Source organism: Somniosus microcephalus, unplaced genomic scaffold, assembly GCF_052327205.1.
Source record: "Somniosus microcephalus isolate GS21.2 unplaced genomic scaffold, FLI_Smic_1.0 unresolved_chr1, whole genome shotgun sequence".
NCBI classification, from domain to species: domain Eukaryota; kingdom Metazoa; phylum Chordata; class Chondrichthyes; order Squaliformes; family Somniosidae; genus Somniosus; species Somniosus microcephalus.
The window spans coordinates 120,016,113-120,026,146 of NW_028225179.1; positions in this window are offsets into that span (position 1 = coordinate 120,016,113).

The following is a 10,034-nucleotide window of genomic DNA, read 5'->3' on the forward strand; positions in this document are numbered from 1 at the left end:
TACCTGGCTCATGACCGCGCTCCGCGCGCCCAGGACCGCTGCTGAAGAGGCATACAACGAGAGCCATCAAACCACCCGCAACATCATCGAGCAAACTATTGGGGTCCTCAAGCAGCGGTTCCGCTGCCTTGATCGCTCCGGAGGAGCTCTGCAGTATTCGCCGGACCGGGTCTCCCAATTTGTGGTAGTTTGCTGCATGCTACACAACCTGGCTATCCGCAGGACTCAGGCACTGCCACCTGGCGTTGGACCAGCACCTCAGGAGGAGGAGCAGGAGGAGCATGAGGAGGAGGAGGAGGAGCAGGAGTACGTTCCCAGGAGGGAGCGACCAGGGCCAAGGGCCGCGCGACGCCACCTTATTACACGTTACTTCTAAGCCCCCTGTCAGGGAATACCTTGTGGCCATGAGGGAAGATGAATGCAGCCGCTCCGCAAGCCCTCAGCCGGCGAAGCCAACAAACACTAACAAGAACAACCATGGAGACTCTATGAATAAAGATAATTATTTATTACACAAAAATGAAAACCCCTTCCCACATGAATCCCCAAAAACAATCAACGGGCCACACAAAAAGCCCAACAAATGACTCACTCCCACAAACTGGGGAGGAGTAACTCCACATTTGTACAAACCTGGCCTCAACCTCGGCCTTAACGCAAAAAATAATCCCACGAACCAAACAACCATGGGCAAAAGAAAGATGGCCACCGCCATATAAAACGAAAGCTGGCCACACCCTCTACTGAGTGGCCCGTGAGGGCGAGACCTTGTCCAGCCTTTTGCCTCCCCTGCCCGGCCTGCTGCTCCTTCGCAAGCTCTGCCCAGTGGCTGCTGCGAGGCTGGGGGAAGGCGCCTGAGGCTCAGATGTCCTTCCGCCAGATGCCCTTGGGGGGCGGCCTACACGGCCTTTGGGCGTCGAGGGGCCGGCTGCTGAGTGGCGCACCTGAGCCTGGCCAACATCAGCTCCAGCCGCTTGCCCTTGACGCCCCAGTGGGGGAGTGGCGGCGACGGATGGCGCAATGTGGGCAAGCTGGCGTCTGGGATGCGCTGGCTGGTGCTGTGGCGCGCTGGCAGTCGGCCGGGCCCGCACTGCAGGATCCGCACCAATCAGCCGAGGGGCGGCTCGCTGGGATGCTGCAGCGCGGCGGGTGCCCTGGCGATGCCTGCCTGAGACAGCGCGTGTGGCAGCAGTGAGTGCCCCTGTTGTCCTGGTGTGCGCCCGCATCACACCCGCCAGGGACTTGACGGCATCAGTGAGCATGCGGCCACTCGCGGCAGTTGATGCCCCGAACTCGCGCACGCTGGTCGCCAGCGACTCGATGGCCTCAGGCATGCGCCCCACCACGCGCATGAGCTCCGTGTGGCGCCGGTCCGAATCCTCGGCCATCTTGTCCAGCTTCCGCGCCTCCTCCGAGGTGAAGGTGTCCGGACTGGAGTCGGGACTCTCCCGCTGGGGAGCAAGGGACCGAACTAGGGGAACCTTGCCACGTTGGTGGCGGCGAGTGTCCCGATCAACTGCACTCCCCTCTGATCCTTCCCCCCTTTGGGGGGAAGGCCGCGGCCCACGCGCAGGGCTCCTGGGTGGCTGGACGCCACTGGTCCCAGCAGCTGCAATCCCCTGCGACAGTTGGTCCAGGCACTCGTCCAGTGAGGACGTGTCAATCATTTTGTCCTCCTGCGGGACCTGAGTGTTCCCCTGATGGTCCGGCTTGCTCTTGCTCCTCCTCCTCCTCCTCCTCCTGCTCGGAGGGGCTGTCACTGGCAGCTTCAGGGACCTGGTCGTCACCAGCTGAAAGCAGGAATGCACAAGAGTAGCTTCAGAGTGAGGAGACGGCGTCAGCGAGGGAGTCAGGACTGGTGGCATTCAGCGCATTGGTGGGACAGTGGCAAAGGAGGTAGCTCGGATGCGCAAGTGCGACGCGAGAGGGCCAAAAGGCGAGGTCCTTACCATTGCCGGGCAGTGGAGGGTCGGCTACTCCGCACGCTGTGGGCACGATGAGCCCACTCACGCGCTCCTCCAGGGGAGTGAGCTTCTGCAGCTTGGCGCGGCCTCCCCTGGTCCTGGCACGGGCCTGGCGATTATAGGCAACTTTAGCCTGCAAGAGAAAGGACGGGCTGTAAGTACGGAGTGTAGCCCTGATGTAGTGTGCACTGCCTCCCATGGTGGAACAGCTTGGCCAGAGTGTAGCCCTGATATACTGTGCACTGCCTCCCATGTGGAATAGCTTGGCCAGAGTGTAGCCCTGATATACTGTGCACTGCCCCCCATGGTGGAATAGCTTGGCCAGAGTGTAGCCCTGATATACTGTGCACTGCCTCCCATGGTGGAATAGCTTGGCCAGAGTGTAGCCCTGATGTACTGTGCACTGCCTCCCATGGTGGAATAGCTTGGCCAGAGTGTAGCCCTGATGTACTGTGCACTGCCTCCCATGGTGGAATAGCTTGGCCAGAGTGTATCCCTGATGTACTGTGCACTGCCTCCCATGGTGGAATAGCTTGGCCAGAGTGTAGCCCTGATGTACTGTGCACTGCCTCCCATGGTGGAATAGCTTGGCCAGAGTGTAGCCCTGATGTACTGTGCACTGCCTCCCATGGTGGAATAGCTTGGCCAGAGTGTAGAGTGCAGAATGGGCAATTGATGCTCATGACTGTCCCAAAGCTGCTGGCTGAGGGCTGGCCATTAGGCCTTTCAGCTCCCTTTGCCCATCATGTCAGGTGTACATGCAAGAATGAGGAGGAGACTGGAAAGGGTACTCACCCTGACAATCCTGGTCAGGTCGTTGTATTTTTTCCGACATTGTTTGTGGGTCCTGGGGGCATCGCCGGTGAACGTCACCCTGTTGGCGATCTGCTTCCAGGCTCTGGTGTATTCTTGGTGGTTCGGATTCCTCCCAGTCTCTGGGAACAAGATCCTGCGCCTCTTCTCCAGAGCTGTCACCATTATTCCCAGATCACGCTCTGAGAAGCGCAGGGCACGCTCACGGGCCTTCTCTGGCGTTGCCATGACTCCCTGGGGCTGAGCAGCAGTGTTGAGGCCTATTTGCAAAGCTGCAGTGTGCAGGGCGTGGCAGCAGACCAAATCGTCCCTTCCCCCTTTAAGAGCTGGTCGGCGCCACGGGGTCTGCTGTCAATCAAAAAATGACCGCACCCGCGCTGCGCCCCGCCTCGGCGCTATCCCTCTGCACCGCCGGCTTAGCGCCTAAAGATAGTAGTGCAACGCCTCTTTTAGCGCTCCAGCAACCTCTTAGGGTGAAGCCACTGAATTTCCGGCAAGGGGGCGCAACTTTGGGGCGGGCGCTAACTTCGGGCGGGCGCTAACGTTAGCGCCCCAAAACTGGCTATACTGAAATTCTAGGCCTTTGAGTCCATGAATGGACCAGCAAAATCAATATGCACCCGTTGCCATGGAGATGAGGGCCACTCCCATGGGTGTAGAGGGGCCTGTGGTGGTGCATTTTGGACTTTCTGGCATCCTGAGCAGCTCTTGGTCAGGTCCTCGATTTGTTTATCGATTCCCGGCCACCACACATAAGCCCTGGCTAGGCTTTTCATTTTTACCCCTCCCAGATGACCCTCATGAAGCTCATTGAGCACTCTATCCCTTAACTTGGGTGGAATTACCACTCGGGATCCACACATCAAGGTCCCCCGGCACACTGACAGCTGTTCTCTCCTTGTTGAGAATGCTGGCAACAGTGAGTCGCCATGTGCTGGCCATCCCTTCACCGTCAAATCATATACCTGAGACAGTGTCGGGTCATTTCTGGGTTCCTTTTCGATACAAGCGTTAGTTACCGGTAGGTATTCAACTACAGTCGAATGGAATATTTCGACAGGATCCACTGCTGGTGCTTTCTCCGCAGTAGGCAGTGGCAGGCGTGAGAGCCTATCAGCATTTCCATGCTGTTTCGTGCCCTTATATTCAATCTCATAGTGGTGCGCCCCTAGAAAAAGTGACCATCTTTGTAGTCGTTGCGCAGTCATCACCGGAACGCCCTTCTTCGGATTAAAAATGGAAACGAGGCTGGTGATCAGTCAGCAAGGTGAATTTCTGCCCGTGCAGATAGTGATTGAACTTTTTCACTCCCCACACTAGGCTGAGGGCCTCCCTGTCAATCTGGGCATAGTTACGCTCGGCTGAGGTTAGTGATCGTGACGCAAAGGCTATTGGCCTCTCTGAGCCGTCCGAGAATTTGTGCGACAGCACTGCTCCAATGCCGTAGGGTGGCGCATCACATGCTAACCGAATTGGTAATGCTGGGTTGTAATGGGCCAATACCTCTTTCGATGTGATTAGTGTTTTGCTCTTCTGGAAAGCTCGTCTACATTCGTCACTCCACTTCCATGGCACCCCAGTTTGCAGTAGGGTGTTCAGTGGGTGTAGTATTGTAGACAAATTTGGCAAGAACTTATGGTAGTAGTTTACCAGCTCGAGGAACGACCTCAGTTGTGACACATTTTCCGGTGCTGGAGCTTTGACTACTGCCTCAATCTTCTCTGGGGACTTATGTAACCCCTCTTTATCGATAACGTGGCCACAATACGAGATCTGTTTTCTAAAAAACTCGCATTTGGGGCGGTTAGCTCGGAGCCCATATTCCTGCAATCTAGTGAGCACCTGCTCCAGGTTGGCAAGGTGATCACTGTAATTTTCGCCCGCGACCAGGATGTCGTCCAAATAACACTGGGTCCCTGGGATCCCTTGCAAGACTTGTTCCATTGCCCTCTGCCAAATAGCCGGAGCTGATGCTACCCCGAATACCAGCCGGTTGTATTGGTAGAGACCTTTATGGGTGTTGATTGTGAGGTATTTTTTTGATGCTTCTTCTACCTCCATTTGCAGATACGCCTGGGCCAGATCAATCTTAGTGAAGCGTTTCCCTCCAGATAGCGAGGCGAAAATATCTTTAATCCGCGGAAGTGGATATTGTACGGTGTGAAGGACCGGGTTCACTGTTACCTAAAAGTCCCCACAGATGCGAACCTTCCTTGGTTCCCCAGGCGTGCTGTTCAACGACTTTTTCATCACAGGGACGATGGGTGTAGCCCACTCGCTCCAGTCTACCTTGGACAGTACACCTGAACGTTCCAGACTCTCTAGCTCTGCTTCGACGGCTGGGCGGATCGCATAAGGTACCAGTCTGGCCTTAAAAAATTTTGGGCTTGCGTTTTCTTCAATTTTAATCATCGCTGTCCTGCCTTTTAGTGTTCCGAGTCCTTGCTGGAACACTTCTTTCGCGTCAGTTAGGATCTTTGACAGTTGCCCAGGTGTGATGTCGTCATCCTTTTTGTCAGCCACAGTCAGTGCCTGTATGGAATGCCAATCCAGTTGTATTTTCCGGATCCATTTATGTCCCAGTAATGGTGGTCCTCCATCTTGCAATACATACAGGTCTAGTTTTGGTGTTTCCTTACCGTTATATATAACGGTCACCCTTATTTTTCCTTTGGGGTAGACTTTGTGCCCCGTGTACATCTTCAAAATAATTTTTGTGTCTCTCAAGGGTATGTGTGAGAATAGCCGCTCGTAGTCCCGTCGGTTTATGACTGTTAGGGCTGATCCTGTATCCAATTCCATCTTTACCTGGACTCCTGCTATCTTGAGAGTGACCCAAATGGTTCGGTGATCCTCCGTTGTGATCACATTATTTAGTTGCAGACAACTCAGTTCCCTGCTTTCAGAATCGTTATCACTCTTTTGTTCGTCTGAACTATTCTCTGTTATCTTATGTACCTTCTTGTACTTTCCTTTGGTCGATTTCTTATTGTTGGTTTTCTTTCCCGACCTGCAGACTCGTGGTATGTGTCCTACTTTTCCACACTGTCTGCACACTTTGTCTTTGAACCAGCAATCATTGTGGTCGTGTGTTGTTCTGCCGCAGCGATAGCACTTCTCTGTTCCATATGACATTTCGTTTGTGCCATATTCTTGCGGTCTCTGTTGTATCTCTGCAGCGCCCCGTGCTGCTGCTTCATATGATACCGCAATGCTGAAAGCCTTTTCCAGCGTAAGGTTCTTTTCAGATAAAAGCCGTTTCTGGGTTCCTTCACTTTGAAGCCCACACACAAACTTGTCATATAGGTATCTGCCAGTCCCGCTCCAAACTGGCAGTGTTTCGATAGTTTGCGCAGTTTTGTTAAATAATCAGCATTGCTTTCATCCTTATGCTGGTTCCGTTTGTGAAACTTGAATCTTTCTGCTATCAGCAGCGGTGTGGGGTTTAAATGTTCCTTTAGTATCGTTACTATGTCTTCAAAACTCTTTTCCATTGGCTTCGTTGGGGTTACTAGATTTCGTAATAAACCATACGTCTTTGCACCCATTAAATTTAACAATACCGATGCTTTCTTGTCATCTGACACTCCATTTGCCTTGCAGTACACCTCTATTCGTTCGACATATGTAGTCCAATCTTCGACTTCATTGTCAAATGCGGTGATACTGCCACTCTTCAGCATTTTGGGTGTGGTTTAAAATGGCGTCTCCCAATGGCTTAAAATGGCGTCTCCCGCGCTTTCCTTCCTCCCCCGCTGCTGCCGACGCCGCTCCCGGCGGTTCTCGTGGCAATGGCGGCGCCCTGTAGGTTTCGCGCGCTTCTCCTGCGCTGCTGCCAACGCCGCTCTCGGCGGTCCTCGTGGCAATGGCGGCGCCTCGCGGGTTTCTGTGCGTCTCTCTCTCCCTCTCTCCGACGCTGCTCGGCCCCTGAACACCGGCTGCGCCCTGTGCGCTCTGCCCTCTCTCTCTCTCCCCCGTCGACGCTGCTCGGCCCTTTGCTGTGCCGCTCAGTCGGGCTCTAGCCCTCCGCTGTCCGGGAAGGGTCTGTGCACTACCTGTTGCCAGCCCGTTTCTCTGGACCACCTCGACTGGAAAGCCAAGCCTGGCTCTCGACAGCCTCCCCCGCAATTCTTGAGTCTCTGCTGGATGACTGGGCGGTTGCCCGTGGTCGACGCCCGAGTCTCTGGCCTTGACCTCCAATCCACTTATCTCCAGGAATGAATCCCCGGGAGGTGATGCAGAGTTGCAGGTAGGTTCGAACCTGCCTCGTCGCCAATGTTGCGTCCGTGTATAATAAGACACAGACTGCGGAGAACGGTACAACAGGTGTTTACTCAACGTGGCTCACACTGCAACTGATCTGTACAGATTACTACTCAGTGTTATATACAGGTGTGGTCACTGCCGGTACTGCAGTATACATGAGCTGTAAAACATAGTTCCCCCCTTATAAAGGTATATACATTACAGTATATACCCACAGCTGGACTTCAACAGGATTTGGAAGGGAGTGTGGGCGAATTTTAAATGCCCAGAATGGATTGAACTGGATTTCAAATTGGCTCATAACCGGATTTTTACCATGACGGTCTTGTGCAAGATTGGACGAGTGGAGGCGGCAACTTGCCCAATGTGTGGGACACGGGATGAGACTTTGTCCCATTTACTGGTGTTATGTCCACAGTTAAATGACTTTAAGTACTATGTTCGACAGTTGTGTGAAGCTTTTTTGCTGGGTGGGGACCGAAGAGTGAGAATGGGAATCCCGTGGGACTCAATTTTGAGATGGGGATTGCAGGAGAGTCTGCCAGAGTCTAGCGGAGCGGCAATTAATTTAATGTTCAGTTTGGCTAGATTCGTGATTGTGCAAAGAAGGAATGCTCTGTTTTTTAAGGGGAGGAGAATCAATCTAAAAGAGTATTTTAAATATAAGCTAAAAGATCATTATAAGGCTCTGTGGCTGTTTTATTCAGAAAGGAATTTAAGGACAGTATTTTACAACCAATTTTTTAAGTACAATCGATTAATATATGTTACAGGTGACAAATTAAACTTCAGGTTTTGATGTTAAAATGTGGTGGCAGAATGGCTGTGCAGAGCAGTGGAATTGATTTGTATCATAAAATGTAATATTCACGATGTTGTAAATGTTATTAATGTTCAATAAAGTATAATATTAAAAAAAAAGTGGGTAGCACCCTCGCCTCTGAGTCAGAAGGTTGTGGGTTCAAGTCCCACTCCAGGCACTTGCGCACAAAATACTAGGCTGACACTCCACTCCAGTGCAGTGCCGAGGGAGCGCTGCACTGCCGGAGGTGCCGTCTTTCAGACGAGACATTAAACCGAGGCCCTGTCTGCTCTCTCGAATGGACGTAAAAGATTCCACGGCCACTATTTCGAAGACGAGCAGGGGAGTTCTCCCTGGTGTCCTGGCCGATATTTATCACTAAAAACAGATTATCTGGTCATTATCACATTGCTGTTTGTGGGAGCTTGCTGTGCGCAATTGGCTGCCGTGTATCCCACATTACAGCAGTGGCTGTAAAGACTTTTGAGACATCCGGTGGTTGTGAAAGGCGCTATATAAATGCAAATCTTTCTTTCTTTCTTTACACCACACGCCTGATCTTCAGTGCTATTGAAGTCGACGGGACTGAATATCGGGTAGCGCGTGTAGCAGGCGACCGATGTGATACCCCCAGATTTGCGTCCCCACCCAGGTGTCATCTACTTTAATGGAAGTGTTAGCCTACTGAAAACCAGTGGGTAAGTTCTCCATTAAAATAGAATCAGAGAAGAATTTCCTACCGCTGCATGAATAAATCCTGCTGTTTGTGGGAGCTTGCTGTGCACAAATTGGCTGCCGCGTTTCCCACATTACAACAGTAAGTCCACTTCAAAAGTACTAAAGCGCTTTGGGATATCCGTGAAAGGCACGATAGAAATGCATTTCTTTCTTTTTCTTCTTCATACTGTTCAATGTATTAATTTTTTTTTTAAAGGGTCATCGGTGTAAACTCTGCAGCGAAATCCAACAGAAGATGCTTGAAATAATTTCTCCGTAAAAATCAACGGCCAGTGTCGAACAATTTAAATATTGGTCTTTAACTTGGCGCTTCCTTCAATTACCTTTTGGAGGCAATGAGAGTGAATAGAGAGTGTGCTGGGGACTCGTTTGTTTCCACAAGGGAGAATCAAGAACAGTTGGGGAGTGGGGAGTGGGGGGGGTGGTCACATCATCTTAATTTAGGATGGAAATCAGGAAGCACTTTTTCACACAAAGGGTAGTAGAAATCTGGAACTCGCTCCCCGGAAGGCTGTGGATACTGGGGGACGATTGGCGCTTTCAAGACTGAGGTCGATAGATTATTGTTGGGTGAGGGTATTGAGGGATATGGAGCTAAAGCGGTTCGATGGAGTTGAGGTACATAATCAGCCATGGTCTCATTGAGTTGTGTGGCAGGCTCTCGGGGCTAAATGGCCTCCTCCTGTTTCTATATAGCTGGTAACATTGAAAATTGAAGGATGAGGTGGGAGCCTGAGATGCGACTAGTTATTTATCCTGCAGTGTCTATGCCCTGTCTACAAGTGGGCACACCAATGAAATCGTCTTCTGTAATTCACTCAATGTTGAAATCCACCCTGAAAAAGCATTGCTGAGTTTAAGAAAACAATGTAATATTAAAATAATTTGCACTAAAGTAACCATTCCTACTGGCCACCATTATCTTCCTATCCTTCAACCTAATGGACTGAAATCCTTTTTCTCGTCTAGAAGTCTCCTTGGCTTTCCTCCACCTTATCTCTGGGAGCTTGTCCAGCCCTTCATCCTCTAAGAAATGTTCCGCATCTCCAACTCCGGCATTCTATCTGTCCCCCTTCCCTTCATCCCAACATCGGTGGTAGAACAGTCAATCAGATGGACCCTGCTCTATGGCCACCCCCGTCTCTTTTCTACTTTTAACAATCCTCTTCAGAACCTTTCTCTTCTGCCAAACTGTCTTTGCCGTTTTCATTTGCTCAGTGGGCAGCACTCTCGCCTCTGAGTCAGAAAGTTATGGGTTCAAGTTCCACTCCAAAGACTTGAGCACACCAAACTAGGCTGACACTCCCAGTGCAATGCTGAGGGAGTGCTGCACTGTCGGAGGCGCTGTCTGTTGGATGAGGCATTAATCCGAGGCCCCGTCTGCTCTCTCAGGTGGACGTAAAAGATCCTATGGCACTATTTCGATGAAGAGCAGGGGGAGTTATCCCGGG